Source organism: Camelus bactrianus, chromosome 9 (assembly GCF_048773025.1).
Source record: "Camelus bactrianus isolate YW-2024 breed Bactrian camel chromosome 9, ASM4877302v1, whole genome shotgun sequence".
Classification (NCBI taxonomy): domain Eukaryota; kingdom Metazoa; phylum Chordata; class Mammalia; order Artiodactyla; family Camelidae; genus Camelus; species Camelus bactrianus.
Genome location: NC_133547.1, coordinates 44,650,199 through 44,670,020, shown reverse-complemented (window position 1 = coordinate 44,670,020; position 19,822 = coordinate 44,650,199). Strand labels below are relative to the sequence as shown.

Genomic DNA, 19,822 nt, shown 5'->3' with positions numbered 1-19,822 from the left:
ATATCTTTTTTGGTTCCAGGATCCCATCTAGGACACCACAGTGCAGTTAGTCACCAGATCTCCTTAGGTTCCTTGTGATTGTGACAGGTGACAGCATTCATTTTTAATGTAATTTTATTTTTTCTTATACTGTCCCTCCAAATAGGTTTAGTGGACTGGTCATTTCTCTGCCCCTAGATGACATCTTGAGCTGGTCCCAAACTTTTTCAGTCTTTCTCAGATATTATGTCCTATTCAAATACAAAATTATTATGTCCAGTATTGTGTAACAGTTGGTCAAAATTGGGGGGCAGTATTCACTTTGGCAGCACATATATTAAAACCGAAATGATGCAGAGTAGATTAGCATGGTCCCTGTGCAAGGATGACATGCAAATTCGTGAAGCTTTCCACATTTTTTAAATTAGGAATTTGGGATTAGCAGTTAAAAATTATTATATACAAAATAGATAAACAATAAGGTCTTACTGTGTAGCACAGGGAACTATATTCAATAGCTTATAATAACCTATAATGAAAAAGAACATGAAAAAGTGTGTATATATATATATATATACACACACACATACATATATATATATACAAACACATACACACACACACATATATGTATAACTGAATCAAATGTGCTGTACACCAGAAACTAACACAACATTGTAAATCAACTATAATTTTTTTTTAAAATGGGGGGGGCAGGAGTTAGTAGAGGAATAAACAGGGAAGAAGTGAACAGGAGAGTTTGAGGACCCAGGAAAGCAAAGTATCATGGAAGCTAAAACAGAGAGAATCTTAAGAAGGAAAGGTAATCAGATGCTGCAGAGAGGCCCTGGTAGAGGAGAAGGAGAAGAGGACTTGGCAATCAATCCACTCACAGTTCTCAAAGATAGCTGTATGGAGTGGCAAGAGTGGAAAACACAGTGGAATAGGTTAAAGAGTGAAGATGTGGCCAGAAAATGAAGGCCACCAATTTAGCTCCTCTCTTGAGAAGCTGAGTGGTAAATATAAGGAGAAAAATAAGTTGACACCTTAAATGGGCAGCAGCAAGTTTGAGAAAAGGGCTTTGGGGTTGGGGTGTATGGGAGTGAGTTTCTAAAAGGTTCCTGATAATCCACGCCCCCCCCCCCCGATATCCACAGTTTAATCCCCTTCCCTTGTGTGTAGGCTGGACTGGAGATTTACTTCTGACAACAGAAGACTGCAAAGGCAATGGGATGTCATGTCTGAGATTAGGTTATGAAAGACTGTGATTTTGTCTTACTTACATTCTGTCTTGCTCTGGGTTTTCTCAGTTTGCTTACTCTGCTGAAGCAAGCTGCCATGTTATGAGCTGCCCTACAGAGAAGCCCACTCGGCGAGGAACTGAGGGTGGCCTCCAGCCAACAGCCAGCAAGGAACTAAGGCCCTCAAACCAACAGCCCATGAGGAACCAAGGGCTGCGAACAATCACATGAATGCACCTGGAAGCAGATCCTTCCCTGGCTGAGCCTCACTGAGGGACAGCAGCTCCAGCCAACACTGCAGTCTGAGAGACCCCGAAGCAGAGGACTGGGCTAAGCCATGTCCTCATGCCTGACCCACAGAAAACAGTGAGATAAGAAATGCTGTTTTAAGCCACCAAATTTGGGGATAATTTGTTACACAGCAACAGGTAGCCAACACAGGATGGTAATTTTTTTAATAAGGGAAGCCTACACATGATTCTAGTTTCAATTTTTTTTTTTAATCTTAAGACAAAATGCACATTCTAGGCACCAGATCTGAAGATTTTCATTTAAGCACTGGAGATACAACACTAACTGGATAGCACTCTTTGGGAAAGGACCCAAGAACAACACTTTTGAAATACCTCAGGTAATTCTGACGCAGAAGAGGAGGAAAGGTTCATCCAGTGAGAAGGAAATACCAAGAAACACAACTCAGAGATGTGGGTCCTGATGCCCCAGAGCAGGCAGATGGGCCAGAATCCAGGAATCATGAGGAAGTGGGCCTTGAAGTTTTGACTCCTTTCTCTCAAACAGCAGGGAAGAACAAAAATATGGGGAAAGATACACACAAATTTTGAGCTAAAAAGAAGGAAAAGCCTCAGTCATCTCTGAAGGAAGAACATGGAGCCATCTATGAAGCCTGAGGACATGGAACTATCATTCAAGGTTTAAAGAGAAGAAAGGATTTGGAAGAAATTGAGGACGCTTTGGTGAGTCACTAAGAATTTTTTAAATAATTATAAAAAGATTGAGAGGGCCAGAGGATGACTAATGAGCATAATTTGGAGAAAAATGAAGGCGCTCACACTCCTCAGCCTCCCCAATCTGTGAGCCATTGGGAGAGGGAGAAGGGAAGCCTCTGTTGGAGAAAGTTGCAGGGACAGGATTCAGGGCAAAGGCAGATAAGGAGGCAGAAGAGAGGCTTTGGGGAAAGGTGAAGGAGGAGTTTATTCTTAGTAGAACAAGAGTTCTATTTGGCTCCGTGGAAGAGTCCCATTGAGGGGAAGCAAAGGTATCCTGTGTTGGAGGGGCTGAACTGGGTAGGAAGAGAAGGGGCAGGTCTGTCATAGGGGTAGGAAGTAGTTCCCAAGGAAGCCAAAGATTGAGGATGGACTAGAGATTCCTGACAGCAATGCGGGGACAAGCAGATACCAGATAAGTTGATTGAATTAGCCAGCCCCTCAAATCTAAGTTAAATATTGATCACCATTAACACCATTATCTATGGCTCCTTTAACAGCAGGTCTAAGATAAGGACTGACAGCATAAGCCTCCTACAGGGCTGCCTCTGAGAGCTGGCCCACAGTGAAGATCAGGTCCCAGGAAAGCAGGGGAACATGGCCATATCTGAAATGATTAAAGCCCTATATTTAAACTTTGAAACTGCTCCATTCATCTCATACAGGAATTTGTTTGTGTCTAACTTGGTGTAGAGGAAGGATCCCTGAGCTGAGAGTTAGGAGATCTGGGTCCTCATCCCAGCTCCACCTCAACTAGCTATGCAGCCTTAAAAAGCCATTAACCTCCCTGACATCATCTGTAAAGTGAGGGAGCTGAGCCAGATGGTCCCTCATGTCCCTTCCAGCTCCAACATTCTAAGGGCCTGAAAGCACGCAACCCTAAACCAGGTCTAGGGATCATATGGTTTAGTTCTTGGAAACTGAGCTTCAAAAAAGGAAGGAAAGAATTCCAGCCCTTATCTGTAACCTTCTGCAGACTTCTTATCCATTGATAGAATTCCCTGTGGGAAATGTTTTGAAATAGTGGACATTCCATGAAATGAAATTCTGGGGATTAATCTGCAATAAAGGATGAAAATTTTCAGAGTGATTTTCCCCAAATGTATGAGAAATCTTTATCCAATTGGATGTGGGGCAGATTCTTTTCTAAAGCATCACGCTTGCATTCTCAAGGCAGGGCTTGGTAGGAAAAAGCACTTAGGCCCAGATATCTTGCCACTTACTCACAAAGTTTTTAGGGAAGATGCGCTGACAGCACGGGTGAATCATGTCTAGGTCATCTCATGTCTAAGGTTTTAAACTATCTCCAAGTATTGCCACATTCACATCCACATATACCTCACTACCAGAACCATGAGACAGATTGGGAAAGAGCTTCAGTCACATCAGTGAAGTGAAAGTAGGACTTTCTCCTGACCTCCAACATCCCCAAGGAATACTCTCTCTCACCACCACTTCTCTGATGGGAACTCCTAAGGTCATTTAATCCCATCTTACATTTTGGAAACTCAGGATAACCTACCAGAAATGTCCCAACTCATATCCCCAAACTTTACATGAAAGAGAGGGGATGAAAAATAGGCATGAGAGTCTTTTGATTTCCAAATGCAGGAATTTTGATTACCCTGTCTGGGCACTTAGACACTCTGCTTACATTTTCACAATACAGTACCAGTAAAAATAAAAATGCCCTTTACAGTGGCACACTGTATATTTTAAATATTTTATACATTTTTCCCAATCACCCAAAAAATACGTATTGAGCACTATGCTAGGTGCTGGGAGGAAACTCAACATCTAAGTTATGAATTAACTGTAATGCAAAAAAATCAATTGTATAACAAGAGAGGTATATTAAAAGGACAATATAATTCCCAAGGGTAGGGAAGTTGAGGGAAGTAAATGATGACTAAGAGAGTGAAGATGAGTAAGAGCTAGCCAGGTGATGAATGATGTTTGAAAGATACTCAAGGCAAAAGAAACAGGAGAAAACAAAGACACAGAAATGTGAGATTACATGTGGCATATTTAGAGATCTACTAGGGGCCTAATGTGGAGGTAATGTGGCTAAAGTATAGGGTTCAAAGCTCAAGAACAAAGGGACAGAGAAGTGGGGAAGTAGTTATGGGGCCAGCTTTTGAAAGCTTGTGAACAAATAGCATACTGAGGACTATGGCAACAGGGAGACAAATGATTGTGATCAAGATCGTGATCAAAATCTGTACTTTAGAAAGGTAATGCGGACAGCAGTGAAGAGAGTGGATCCAGGAGGGAGAGAAGAAAGGCAGAGAGAGGTCAAGATCTTTTGTAACAGCTAGGAGAGGAATGATACATGTAAAATACATCACATGTTATTGTCATTCTTTGTTTTTTTTTCCTTCCCGACACCCCCCACCCCACAGGTAAGTTCCTTGTGGACAAGTACCATGTCTTGTTCACCTTTGTATTCCAGCACAGAACAGAATGGCTGACACAGTGCAAGCACACAGCAAACGCCCTTCATAGGTGAATGAATGAATGGGGACTTACAGTAGGATAGTAGCAGTGGGGATGTAGAGAAAAAGGCATATTCAAAAAATAATTCTGAACTAGATTCTAAAGAATTTCATCTGAATAAAATTGAAAAATCTAAGGTTTCTATATTGAGTGACTTACAAAGTCTCTAACTTTTTAAAAAATACAAGAGGTTGAGCAGGTGGAGAAAGGTAATGAGTTGAGATGGGAACATGCTGAGTTGCAAGTATCTGTGGGCCACCATCCTGAAGTCCAGTAGACAACTGGAAATACGCATTAGGACCTCAGAAGAGTTTACTGGCTGATCTTTACTCATAATCACTCATAAAGGCAGGTGAACCAAATTATTTAAAAATCTAGTTTTTTGAACATGTGCTGTAAACTTTATTTCCAAAGAAAAAGTAACCAAGAAAATGAAAACTGTCTTCAAAGATTCCCTGCCTCATCACTCTTAAAACAAAAGCAAAGACAATTTTATTGGTCAATTATATCTCAATAAAGCTGGGGGAAAAACATTAACTAATTTTTTAAAAAATCAAAGGTAAGAGGAAGAGCCAGAGTAATCCTTCACTCTTTGATTTCTGAAAATCTCGCTGTCAAGTTCTCATATCTTCAGAATCCCAGTGGAAAGGTTCCTATGAGCAGCATTAGCTATCTAAGCATTAGTTTGCTGACTTACTGCAAAGCATTTAAACAATGAATATTCTGGCAGAAAATCCTAACATTTTCCCCTTTGTTTTCTGACACAAGGCCACTGAGAATGCTCAGGTAGGCATTGTTTTCTTAGACTCATGGAACATGATGGGAACCTGAGGCCATATGGTACCTGGAAACTTCACTGGATAAAGAGTTAGAAGAACTGGTCTTAGTTCCTTCTTCACCACTAAGTGGACATGTGACCTTGGGCAAGTCACTGTACCCTTCTGTATCACAGCTTCCTCATCTGTAAAATGAGATCAGTTTAGATTTTCTCCCTCTGTGTTTGTGTTTATTTTCTTAAACATTTAGCACCTAGACTTAGATCCTTTCATATGTGTTAATTATTAGCTCCTCTCTCCCTGGACTTTAATAAGACCATTAGTTAAAGCCTAAATTGCCTAGAACAGACTGTCAGAATCAGACTTTGAGGAGGTCACTGGTAAGGTCTTAAAAGAAAGTAAGGGGTATCTTGTTGGAAACTTGAAGAGAAAGGATCCTTGTATTGTTCTGGCAGAAAGTTTATTAACACTCTCTCCTGCAGTAATGGGAAAGGTAGTGAAGGTACCTAGTGTACTGGATAATTCAGCTAAGAAGTCTTCTAGCCCAAGTATTGAAGGTGCTCCCTGGTTTCCTGTTGCTGTTTATAATAAAATGTTAGAGGAGAGAGACAAGCCAAAGGAAGCACTGTCAAATCAAAAGACTACTGGTTGTTGGTTCTGAAGATTCTGGGGCTCCTCAGATGGCAAACAGTACTGAAAATAAGAAACTGCACCCAAGTAAAGACCAAATCCAGAACACTCTCAGAAAACAATGTTCTAAAGTTGAAGCCAAGAGTATAACTGTAAAATCCTTTGTTAAGATCTCAAAAAGTTAAAAGGTAGTTCCTCAGAGTACATTTAGTCAGACAAAAGGCCCTCTAGAGTTTAAAGGTTTGCCTCACATCTAAATGTAAATAAAGTCATCAAGGTCCTAAGAAGCCTAAGGGCATCGTCACTCAGCCACCTCAGTAGAAGCCCGTGTAAAGGGGATTTATCTCAAAGAGATTTACAGGTGTCTAATGGAGCAAACCCTAGTGAGTTTCACAAGAGGACCACAGAGGTTTTGAGACAAGAAATACTGCTAGCTTGGACTGAGAGTGACAGACACAGTATCAAATGAAAAGAGTCTTTTGAACTCCCAAACTTCTACAAGCAGGAAACAGGCGGAGTAAAACAACTCAGCTGCAAATACAAGATGCCTTTCATGAATAAGGAAGGATGACTCAAAAGGTGGACCAAGAACCTGGAGAACAGAGCCAAGAACTATGGAAAGTCACTTCCAGGCAGAGTAGGACTGAATCCAAATCAAGGAACTTACAACATTTTGCTGGTTGGATTTCATACTTGTTATGAACCAGTGACTCCTTGATGCCTCAGTTTTCCCCCTTTTGCGGAAGAATGTCTATATTAGTTATCCTCTGGTGTGCCACCATTGTATGTTGGATGGGCAGGGGACAGACAACTTGTTCTTAGTTCATAGGTCTACAAATTAAGAGGAACTGTACTCATGGAGCTGTATTTAAAGAACTACACTTTGAGAACCTAGATTTGCTTTAGAAGATGAGATTCTGAAATTGGATCTGATGCTGTAATGGGATGAAACTTTTGTGGACCTTAGAAGGGTATGAGTTTATTTTATATATGCAGGGCCTATGAATTACTGAGCGTTAGAAGACAGACTGTGGTAGCCATACTCCAAGATGGTCCTGAATGATTCGCACTTCCTGGTGTTCACATCCTGTGGCTTCCACACTGTGCAAAGATTTGTCTGTTTTATCGACAGCATATTGCAGGTGGGATAGTAAATCACTTCTGAGATTAGGTTATACTGTAACTTCTGCATTGGGTACTCTCTCTTGCTGTCTCTCTCTCTCTCTGTCTCTCTGATCATTTACTCAGGGGAAACCCAGCTGCCACATCTTGCACAACCTTATAGAGAGGTCTGCATAGTAAGAAACTGAAGCCTTCTGCCAACAGCCACATGAGTGACCTTGGAAGAAGATCATCTATCCCCGCTTGAACCTTTGGATGACTACAGCCTTGACCAATAGTTGAACACAACTCATGAGAGACTCAGCCAGAATCACCCAGCTAAATCACTCTGAACCCTCAGAAACAGTGAGATTATAAAATGCTTGTTCTTTTAAGTTGCTAAGTTTGGTGGTAGTTTGTTACATAATGATGAAAAACTAATAAATAAAGTCAATATATAAAAATACGTTTTACTTCTATATTGCACGAAAACAAATGGAAAATGAAATTTTAAAATACCATTTACAATAGCATCAAAAAACATATACTCCGGGATAAATCTGAAGACATATGTGGAAGAGTTCCACATGAAACATGATTATACATTGCTGAAAGAAAGTAATAAATATCTAAATAAGCAGAGAGATATACCATGTTCGTGGTTGTGAAGACTCGATATTTTCAAATTGTCAGTTTTTCTCAAGTTGATCTATATATTCAACACAATCCAATCAAAATTCTTGAAGACCTTTTTGTAGAAATTGACAAGCTGGTTCTAAAATTTATATGGAAACATAAATAGCAAAAACATTCTTTAAAAAGAACAACTGACTGTAACTGTTTTCAAGACTTATTATAAAGCTACTTTAATCAAAACAATGTGGTAGTGGCATAAAGATAGACAAACAGATCAATGGAATAAAGAGTCCCAAAACAGACCCATATTATATGATTAATTAATATTTTACCAAGGTGTCAAAGCAAATGAATGGGGAAAGGAAAATCTTTTTCTTTCTTTCTTTCTTTTTTTCTTTCTTTTTTTTTTTTTTTTTTTTTTTTTTTTTGATTCTGGAAAAGCTGCCAATCCATGTCTGAAAGAAACCTCAATTCATGCATAAAAATCATTTATAGATGGATCATTTACCTAAGTATAAAGCTAAAACTATGAAGCTTTTGGAGGATAACATAGGAGAAAAATTTTACAATCTTTGGGTAGATAAAAGTTTCTTAGTGCCCAGAAAGCAGTAACCATAAAAGTAAAAAATCAGTAAATGAATTTTAGCAAGATTTTAAACTTTTACTCATCAAAAGATACTATTAAGAAAATGAAAAGCAAAACACAGACTGCAAGAAAATTTCTTAATACCTACATCTGACAAAGGATTTATATAAAGAATATATAAGAATGTACTTTCAACACACTTGCAATTCAAAAATAAAAATATAATCCATTTGTCTTTAAATGGGCAAGAAACTTGAACAGGTACTTGACAAATGATGTTATACATAAACAGTTAAGTACATAAAAAGATGCTAAAGATCATTAATCATCAGAGAAACAAAATTAAAACCATAATAAGATACCAGTATACCCACTGGAATGACCAAAGTTTAAAGGAATGGCAATACCAAGTATTGGTGAGGATATGTAGCCAAGTGGAATGTCAAACACTGTAGTTGGGACATCCATTTTGGACCTAAGTCTGGTAGTTTCTCATAAGGGTAAATACGCACCTCCCCAGTGACTCAGCCATTCCACTTCTAGGTATTTCCCCAAGAGAAATGAAAACATGTGTTCACACAAAGCCTTATACAAGAATGTTCAGAGCAGCTTTATGCATAATAACCCAAAACTAAAAACAGCCCAAATTGCAATCAACAGGAAAATGGAAAATCAAATTGTGGCATGTTGATTCAACTCAATACTAATATAAAAGAGAGAGCCACTGGTACACAAAACAATACAGATGACCCTCAAAAGACATGCTGAGTTAGAGAATCCAGGTACAACAGAGTATAACTGTGTTATTCCATTTATTTGACATTTTGAACAGGCAAAACTAATCTATGGTGAAAGAAATCAGAACAGTAGAATGGTAGTTACCTCTGGTCAGGGAGGGAACAGAGATTGACTCAAAAGGAGAAAAGGGATCTTTCATGGGTGATAGAAAAATTCTATATCTTGGTTATACAGGTATATACAATTGTCAGAATCTAACTGTATACTTAAGATCTATACATTTTAATGTTTATAAATTAAACCTCAATTTAAAAGAGAGAAATCATTTACAAAACTATTAAAAATATCAGATACCTAGAAATTATTCTAATGAAAAATGTATAAATGTTTCACAGAGAAAAAAAATTGAGATAAATTGAAGAAGACCTAATTGAATGGAAGGCTATTCTATGTTCATGACTTGGAAGAACCAATATTGTAAAGTTATCAATTCTCTGAAACAATCTGTAAATTCAATACAGTTCAAATAAAAATTCCAGTAGACTTCTTTTTTTTTGGTGGAATTTAACAATCTAATTCTAAAATATGTAAGAAAACCCCAAGGCCAAAGATAGCCAAGACACTCTTGACAAAAGCAAAGAGGGAGAATATTTTTTCCAGATATCAAACTTATTCTAAAACCACAAAAATTAAGAGAGTGGTTTTTTGTGCAAAGATAGACAGACCAACTGAATAAAAGAGCAATTTCAGAAATCCACATATATTGCAACTACAGAGACATGGGAAAAGATTGATATTTTTAATAAAAGGTATGAGTTGTTTGGATAGCCATATGGAAAAAAAAAGAAGGTCTTATCTGAACTCTTTATCTCACACTATACACAAAAATCAGTTCCAAGAAGAATGCAGCAAAATAAATAAATATAAAAATAAAGGCAAAATGAAGATTCTAAACATATATGAATATTTTCATGACTGTGAGAAAGGATATATTTCTTAAACAGGAGTTAAAAATGCATTAAATATAAAGAAAAAGATTGATAAAATGCAATACATTAAAATTAAGAAACTGCTCACCAAAAGACACAATGAAGAGAACAAAGTGTACTAAGAGTACAAAGTCAAAATAGAATCAGGTATTGGCAATTTATGTAATTAACAAAGGGCTTGCATTCAGAAAATATAAAGAATTCCTATAAATCAAAAAGAAAAAAGAATACAGCTCGCTAGAAAAATGTGAAAGGGATTTGAACAGGCTCTTTACAAAGGATAATACCTAAATGGCCAGTAAGTAGGAAAAGTTGTTTAACCTCATTAGTCATCAAAAAAAAAAAAAATGCAAACTAAAACCACAGTGAGATAAGTAGCTCTACATTTCTACAACCTGGCTAAAATTTAAAAAACTAAAAATAATTAGTATTGGTAAGGATTTGGAGCAAACACTACTGGTGGTTACATCAATTGGCACCACCACTCTGAAAAATAGTTTGACATTAAGTATTAAAGATATTCATATCCTGCAACCCAACAGAAATGTATCCATATGGGCACCAAGAGACATGGGCAAGAATGTTCAGAGTAATTTTCTTTGTAAGAAAACTGCAGACAGCGCAAATGTCCACCAACAGTAAAAATGTATAAATTATGGTGTATGCATATAATGTAACACTATACAGCAATCAAATTTACAAACTCCAGGTACATTTAACATGAATGAGCCACAGAAACAAGACTCACAAGAAAAATTACTATATAGTTCTTGTTCGATAATCTTTAAAAACAAGCAAAACTAAACTATAGCCTTAGAAGTTAAATAATGACTTAGCTTTGAGGGAGTTTCTAGCATGGAGACAGAGGAATCGGCGTGAAAGAGGTGGTGACAGTGTTGTTCTCCACCAGGGTCGGGGTTACACAGTTACATGCATCGTTTAAATTTATTAAGCACATTTATATTATATTTTTTTGTATGTGAGTTGTATTTCTTAACCAAAAAAAGTTTAAAATAAAAAAGAAGTTAAATAAAAATGCCTGTCATGTAGTCAGCACTTATAAAATAGTCTTCACGATTATTCTCACAGCACCCCTCTCACCCTGAGAACATAAAACAGACTTTCTTCTCCCAAAGGGCTCTCCAAGGAAAATTACAAGCTGTCATAGGCAAACATTGACCTTCCTCTCCCTCTCCCTTTGGGACCCAGTTCCCAAGTTCAGAGATAGTAGGAAAGGACCCAGAAGCAGAGTCCTTCACTGTTTCACCAGACCCAGACTCAGGGCGGACTCTTATGACTATCCTCACATGCCCCTGCCTTCCGATCCACAACTTTGTAAGTTGTTGCAACCAGTCTGGAGGATAACAGCACTGCCAGTAAAGTGGAAGATACACTTTCCCTGTGACTCACCAATTCCGTATCTCAGAGGTGCTGGTGCACAGAACGCAGGTGCAAAGGTACAAAGGTGTTTAATGTAGCATTATTTGTAATAGCAAAAAAAAAAAAAAGAAAGAAAGAAAGAAGAAAAGGGGGAAAAGCCTGGAACAACCTCAGTATCCATCAACACAGGCATGGTGAACACATTAGGGAGTAGTCATATAACAAGCAGTTGTTACCATAAATGAACTTCATCTAATTTACATGGATAAATCTCAAAAATATGCAGCTAAGTTTTTAAAAAAAAAGTTGTAAAAGATATGTACAGTAGGACACCATTTATATACACTGAAGCATACAAGACAAGGCATGTTGCGTACGGATGTGTAACAGAATTATGGAGAAGGGACACACTTCAGGAAAGTAGTTACTTATGAAAAGGGAGGGTGGTGGGACTCGGGGGAGATGGCTGTAGCTGAATCTCTGATATTTTATTTCTTTAAATAAGTATCTGAAACAAATATGATAAAATATTAACAATCACTTAAATCTGGTGATGGGTATATTGGGTTCCGTTACTTTATTGTTGTGCTTTCTTGTATTTGAAATATTGTCCAACTTTAAAAAAAAATGTTAATTACCTCTCTTAAAACATTCTCCAGGTTCCTGTTTCCATCACAAATGATAATTTGTCTAATTCTGCTAGGTTTTCCTTTTTCTCCAAGGTGCAAATGGAAATTTATGATAAACAAAGGTTGGCAGTAAGGTCACCCATTCTTCTCCAGGCAGTTCCTGACACAGAAGCATCTCTGACCTCAGCAGACCCACCCGACCCTGCCCTTTGCCCCAAGAAGCTCACAACAAGTCCCAACAGCTTCTGGCTTCTGGCTTCTGACTGGGTTTGGCAAATGGGAGGCAGAAGCAGAGATGGTCCAACAGGAAGAAAGAAAGGACTAGGTATTTATTTATTCTTGGCTTCCTCCCCGCTGGCGTACAGTTGAAGTAGCTGCATGTCTCTGCTGAGGACCACATCTCCAAGCTGGGTTCCCCCGTGGCTCTCTCTGGGCTGCAGCAATCCCTCCTTCCCCCATTTCTTCAGGCCAGGGTTGTAATGGCTCCTGGCTGTCCCCAGCCCCAGGTGCTTCAGCGTCCTTTCTGGCTTCCCTTCACTCTCCCACAACTTTATAAATGGTACCCTCATTAGGCTTTCCTTGATTTCCCCACTTGAACATGCCATCTATTTCTCACTGGTACCCTGACCCCATAGAGCACAAGGGAAGTACTGTGAGAGCCTAGGCGATCCAGGAAAGCTGCAGAGATAAAGCTCATGCCTGAACAAAGCCTTGAAAGAGGAGCAGAGGTTTGTCAGCCAGTCAAAGGGTTATGCTGGGGGGAGGAGAGACAGGAGTGGCAAGACTGAGGGAACAGCTTCCACAAAGGCTTTTGCATTAGGTTGAACATATGAAATTGCCAGTATTGGGCTATTTTTTGATGTACAAAAAATAAAAGGCAATATCATGTGGTTCAACCTAATAATAGGACTGAGACTATGATGACCTTAAATAAGACGGAGCCCTAAAAGAGCAGGAAGTCTCAAAAATGAGCCTGTCCCTACAGAGTGGATGTCAGGAAGAGTGGAGATAACACTAATCTGAAGAGGAGGAAAATCTGCTTTGCAGAGAGGGATGAAATTTTTTCTATGTTTATTTCTATTCAAACAGAAACACAGATTTCTCACTGTTCTCCTTCTTATCTAGGTCTGCAATCTAGTTCTTACAAAGAAGGCAAATGCACACAGGCTTTCACATCTTACACCACAGCTCTTAGAGCTAGACAGATCCTTAATATTCTATCAACTCATTTCAAAGATTAAAAAAATAATGAGACACAGGGGTTAAGAGTCTTGCCTACTATCACACAACTCTGTGATCCTCCGATTGGATGACTTGATAATGGAAGACTTCTAGAAGGAATGAGTTTGGGAGGACTCCAGTAACACAGTTCAAAGAGAGAGAGGGTGAAGGTCATGATAGGGAAGAGTCAAACCCTGACAGAGGCAAAGGAATAAAAAGTTGCACAGACAGAAAGGATACCAAGAGCAAACTGGCTTGGCTAGAAGAGCAAAGAATGCATTTGGCAAAAGATTTCCTTTTATTAATTTTATCCTTGGACTCAAATTAATCTTTTCCTAGACTTGTTAGGCTGACCAAATTTATTATCCTTTATGACAATAAGCCTTCTCAGATTTGAGAAGAATTAAAAGATATATGATAAATTTTTCCTGAGATCATTCCCAGGACCACAGTGCTGCCCCTCAGAGCTAACATTTTGGCATTTAATACGCCAGGGAAATTAGGCCATGTTCTCCACAGTAGCCAATTGGAAAAACAAATGCTAAGTAATATTTAAAGATGGAGTTGTTTAGATCTCATAATTTCTCTCCTGAGATTTTAACATTTGAGTTAATACATAATCTGTAATCAGACTTTCAGAAGCCTGTGTTCAGAGTAAAAGAAGCCTCCCTGCATCCCACACGGTTTAATGACCTTAACTATCCGAGGTGCCAGGCAGGCTTTACCTGATGGTCCAGCATGGGGTAGTACCTTGGTCTCCTGAAGTGCCGCTCAGATCATCGTAAACAAGGACTATAGTGGGACTTTGGGCTAAGACTGTAAGGAGTAAGGTGAACTCTCACAGGAGCAGGGGGTGGTGGCTAAGTCCTACACCAGGTGAGGAACCTGCAGACATACCCATCCTGGTGGACAGCCACAATCATCAGCATTGTTCCAAACTAGGAAGAAGAATGATGCAGATGAAAGTCCTCCAGGAGCACATCACTCATGTGCCTCTGTCTGTTGGCTCAACGTAAATTGGCAGGCCTGTTGTGGTGTTAACTGCCTCAAGGACGCATGCTTACAAATAAGTTACTGAGTTACTTATTTCAGAACTAAATAATCAGTCAACATCGCATCCCCAAGTTCTTGGGCAGAGCTGGAAAATGACCAAAAGTCAACAAAATGATCAAAGAACTGTCCCCTAGAAGGGACCCTGGTGATGACACAGTTTTAAATTATCACCCTGGAAAGTCCAGAGTTAGTTAATGCTCATATGGCCTTGTAGTTAGAAAGTACAGAATTGCACTTGATTGCAAGTCTAACACTGACCAGCACTGGCTCCTGGATCTTCCTTCAGTACATAGTCCACTACTCATATTGCCTAGAAGCTCTTCTCCAACCCCTTCTTTTATATAAATCTTTCCTCCCTTTTGTTCAGCTGTTTCTGTTTAAAGACTTTGTCTTCTTGAAGGAGATTGTATGCATCTTAAAAGTATTTCAGTTTAGTATAATTCAGGGCATATTTATTGTAGTCTGTAAGTGCCAGGCCTTGTGCATATATTAAGCACTCAGTCAATATTTATTAAGCTGGACTATATATGGGAGGCATCTTTAGCATCAGCACATGAGAAAAGAGAGATTATGGGGGCAGGGTAATGGGAAATACGGCCATGCTAGTACACTAGTCATGATGAAATTTCATCTGAAAAGAGGATTGTGGTGGTGGTGATAGAAATGAAAATCATAGGGAAAAATGTGGAATGTACTTCAGAGTAAAACTGAATGTCAGGAGATGAAAAAAGAGAGGAAAGACGAGAAAATTATATTTTACACTTTTCAAATGTGAAGTACCATTGGAAACATTTGGAGAAGTCCAACAAGCAGGGTGAAAAGGCGAAGGTGGACTCAGGCAGGAGTCAAGGTCAGAGTCTGCAGAGAGGGGATGGCTTAAGCTCCATAGGCAGAGCTTGCCTTGCTAGAAGTTAACATGGATCTCTGCTAAAATTCTGGGCTACTTTGGGATATTTGAACTAGACCAAGGACTGGCAAAGATATTAAAATTAGAAAAAGTGAATAAAACAAGACCAGCAGTCCACACAGTCTACCCCAGGGGCAAGGCCAGCCCTTGTCCTTTTGCTCAGCCAGCATTCTTCCTACCCATCATTCCAAATGCCCAGCCTCCTCCAGAGAGCCCTCCTGTTTTGATAAGATGAGAAACACCAGCTTATCTGTCTTGGTTCCTAGATGTGGGCAGCTCAGTCATCCCCGTGTTTCTATCAGTGGCACACGCAGGCACTTGACAATAATTAGTTTCTGACATGCTGATGGTTGCTACATCATTCATCTGAACATCTCCCCTCCATTAGTGGCCCGTTTCCCCATTGTCACCTCCTCTCTCAGACTCCACTCCCAGTACCCTTGAAGCTCCTTGGGTATTGAAGCTCCTTGAAGCTCTCTCACCTACCCCTACCCCTGATAAATTCCAACAAAAACTGAGTTTTAGAAAACAAAACTTTAAAGACTGATTCACATTACAAAGGAGAAACCTGCTTAGAATAGACTTTGGCTTTGTAAATATTCCACATGTGTTTGAACTGCTCCTTAAATGTGGCAAAGATCTCTATTTGATAAACCTTTAACTCAATCTCATTTTAAATATTTGTAAAATTTCCACTAGAACATGTAACAGCGACTGGTGGCAACGATAATCAAAATAGCAGCAAGGAAACTAGATAAAAACAGCAGACCACTAAGGCCACCCAAGTTGGGAAGCCAAACCACAGAAGAGCAGGAAACTTGAAGGACAGAATCCTCTGGGAAAACCTTTGGCTTCCTCTTTACCAGAACAAAAATGTAGTCATACAGCGGTTTATCTTATCATGAAAGGGGTGCCCAGCCCAAAGACTGCAAGGGCAGGGGCTTTGCACGCCCTACCCCAGCAGCACCGCAGGGTACCACAAACAACCATCAGCATGTTGGAACTCATCATCCACGGTCTTCTAGATTCCCCAAACCTGCAATAACATCCCATTACTGGCACCAGAATAGTGAGGGCCTTATGAGGATGAACTTGAAATCTGAAATTCTCACGGCCTATGACTTGAGCAGGTCTCTTCCTGTGTGCTTAGCATTTCCTGTTTGAGCCATCACACCTTCTGTACAACAGATTGAAATGGACAGTTTAATCCATTTCACCCATTCCTTGGCTTGGAGATGAGGCGAATTCCCTGCAGAACACTTCCCACTACCACAACTAACAATAGCATCTTGTCTCCTAAGGCAGCCCCTCTAGCAAGAGCCCAGGCCAGACTCCACCACACCCAGTAATGGGAACTTTGCTGACAAATGTTTCTCATCTGAACCCAGTCAGTTTATGGGGCCATGAATGTATTCCATATGCGCTCCATCTCTGAAATTGTGAGACCTCAGCCCCAACTCAAAATCATGTTACTACTATTGTTGTTGTTATTTGACATTTTTTTTTTAACAAGTGCAAAGTGCAGCATAATCATTTCATTAGTATCTTATCATCTGGAGCCCAGTCCCTGTTCACTGCAGAGACCAGGAATAGAGGTGAGTTGGGGAAATATACTGGCATTGTTGTAGCCTTGCTGTTATTCCCCAACCCAACCCATCCACCCGTTCTTACCATCCAGAGGGAGACTTTGTTAATAGAGCTGACCTCGTGCAGAACAGTAACAGTTACCTGGTGCGGCGAAAGCAGAGATGGCGCTGATCCTTCTGAACAGGGTGGGGATCTGTAGTGCCTGCACCTTCAGGCCCCAGTGAGGAATGATGAGGGGAAGATGCTCCAGAGAGCCCTTGTTCTCTTTCGTGGAGAATGTTTGTAAGGTGGGGAAAATGATGGTCTGTGAGTCCATGCCTGGTGGAAAGAAGAGGATAATCAACTAGGTGATTTGTGGAGGGCAGTGGCCCACTGATGGCATTAGCCCCAATTGTTTCTAAAATTCCAAGCAGGTACACCTTCCCCACTCCCACCCCTGCTCTAGCACACTCAGGTCAAGTTCTTAGGCCCACCAGTGTGCTCGCACATTTCCAATCATTCTGATGGTGACCTAAGCAAACAGGACATGGAAGGTGAGTTGTCTGTCTGTAAAATGGTAAACGACGTCTGCCAGAGCTCAAAGAACTCCATACTTTGGGACAAGCCCTCCCCCGCACACACATACGTCCACCATCCTTACCCAGTGTGGCTCAAAATCAATGCTTCTTTGCAGACTGGTGTTCTAGAAGCATGCCTGGGGGTTGAGGGAGGGCGTACACTGCTTAAATCAAATATTAGCAGCTGTCTTCATGCACTAAAAAATGTGAACATATAGCCTTTTCTCAATTTGTAGGCATTTCTCCCATAAATTTTTGTTCCGCCCCTGGTGCCTGTTACCACTTGCCTGTTAGCCAGAGATACCATAAGACAAAATAAATGAATGAGTAGAAAACTATTAATGAGAAAATTCAGAAGCAAACACTCACACATCCTTTAACAGTTTGTTTTCTCCTGGCCTGGGCTGCTTATGTTTGTGGTTAAGACAATCACTTGTTTGCTGGGGAAATTGTTCCTTTCTCATTTGAGGGAATTCACTAGATGGTATTTCATGGCATTCTGAAAAAAAGCCCCCTGATTCTCAGGCCCCAGCCCCCCGCCTAGGCAGACCATAGCAAGGCAGTGTGGAAGGGGATTTTAAGTCAGGTGTGGTTCCCACCCCTGGGGAATTTCTTGAACTCACCTGACCTCTCCAAGCTTCAGTTTCCACATGAGTAAAATGGAAAAATAGTAAGCACCCTATGGGGGAACATTCTGAGGTCTAAACATGATCACGTATGAGATGTGCCTGGTATGAGGTAGGCACTTGGTACAATCAGTGATTGCTATTTCCAGGACTAAAGGAGAATACATTTTAAACATACTTCGCTCAATTCCGCACCCTTCAAGGTGATCCACAAATGCCACTCCTCCTGATCACTTTCTGAATTTCAGCTTCCCAGGGGGCTGTTACTCCACAGCTTCTATACCCTTGGACCTCCCTGAGCCCCATGAAGACGTGTCTGTCCCTGCTTTACACAACTTGGCTTTGAGGCTGTGTGTGAGCTCCTGTCCGGAGCCACCAGCTGACAACAGCCACAAACAGCCCCCAGAAAGCCCCAGGGGCCCGAGGTGCAGGTGAAAATAAAGCCAGAGAGAGAAAAGGTATCCGCACACCTACCACCAAACGTATCCGCACACCTACCACCTCCTGCCGGGGCCAAACCCCAATATTCCCCCAAAAGAGAGCCCAAAGCTCTCTCTTACAGCCCACCCTGGCCCCAGGGTCACCCTCTCACAGCTTTCCCTGAACCAGGCCCAGGAATTTTAATCAAATGCAAAAAAAAAAAAAAAAAAAAAAAAGTAAATCGTTCTCCTTTAAACAAAGAACAAGTACTCTCCATCCGGAAAGAGCTAACCCCTTGGAGATGCACACACAGCCTGGTGCTTCATCACAAGGTGTTGATCAGTTGGCAGAAAAGCACAAGTAAGAAAGGCTCCTCTTGAAGACAGAAGAAAAGCTGGCTGGGCAAGAGTGCTGGCCCACAGCCCCCTCCCCAAAGAGGCTCCATTTTTGACTTCCTGAAGGTGAATCTAATTGTTTAAACAAGATTAAACAAGCATGGAATTTGAGAGGGAGAAGGAAGAAATTTAAAAAAGAAAAAAGGCAAGAGAATTTTTCTTCCCAAAAGACCCAAAATAAACAAACTGTAAGAACAGCTTCAGCTCTTAGTAGCTAAAAAAAAAAAAAAAAAAAAAAAAGATGAAGAAGAAGGAGAAGAAGAAGAAGAAGAAATCTTCCAGGCTGAAAGTATCCAAGGGAAATTAGTTTCCTGGGGTCAACGTAATACAGAGAAATTACTAAGGAACAATGAACCTAGAGTCACCACCTTTACTTTGCTTTAGGAAAAAGAAACACATAGAAAACTTTCCAGCCCTAATATATTTCTATTTAGAACACTGACATCAGCCACTATAACACAAGAAAACCATGTGCTTTGTTAGATCCCTGAGAGCCTCATAAAAGCCACACAGAAGGATTCAGGGTCAGATTCTTGATGCACACATTCATCAATTTAGTCATTCAACAAACATTCTGTGAACATCTACTCTGTGCCAGGTACCATGCTAGGCACTGAAACTACAACCAGAACCCAGACAGCAATGGTGTCTTCCTTCAAGGAGCCTGAAGACTCGTGGGGCAGGAGCTTGTAAACCTGCCATATTAGATGCTGTGCAAACAGAGAGGAAACATGATTGGTTCTTCCCAAAGGGGTTCTTGAAGTAACAGACTCCTTCAGATGAGAGATGACATTTGCCTGGACCTTAAAGAAGGAGTACGAGTTCTTTAGGAAGAAGAGAATTAGAACCTTTTTAAGTGAAGCAGAGAGGT

At 40.2% G+C, this 19,822-nt stretch overlaps 1 non-coding gene across 1 annotated transcript; it reads left to right on the top strand.

The window, feature by feature from the left end:
- The first annotated feature begins 292 nt into the window (after positions 1-292).
- On the top strand, positions 293-399 carry LOC123612672 (U6 spliceosomal RNA). Its single transcript, XR_006719963.1, has one exon. It is a non-coding gene; the product is annotated as a U6 spliceosomal RNA (small nuclear RNA).
- Positions 400-19,822: the final 19,423 nt, after the last annotated feature.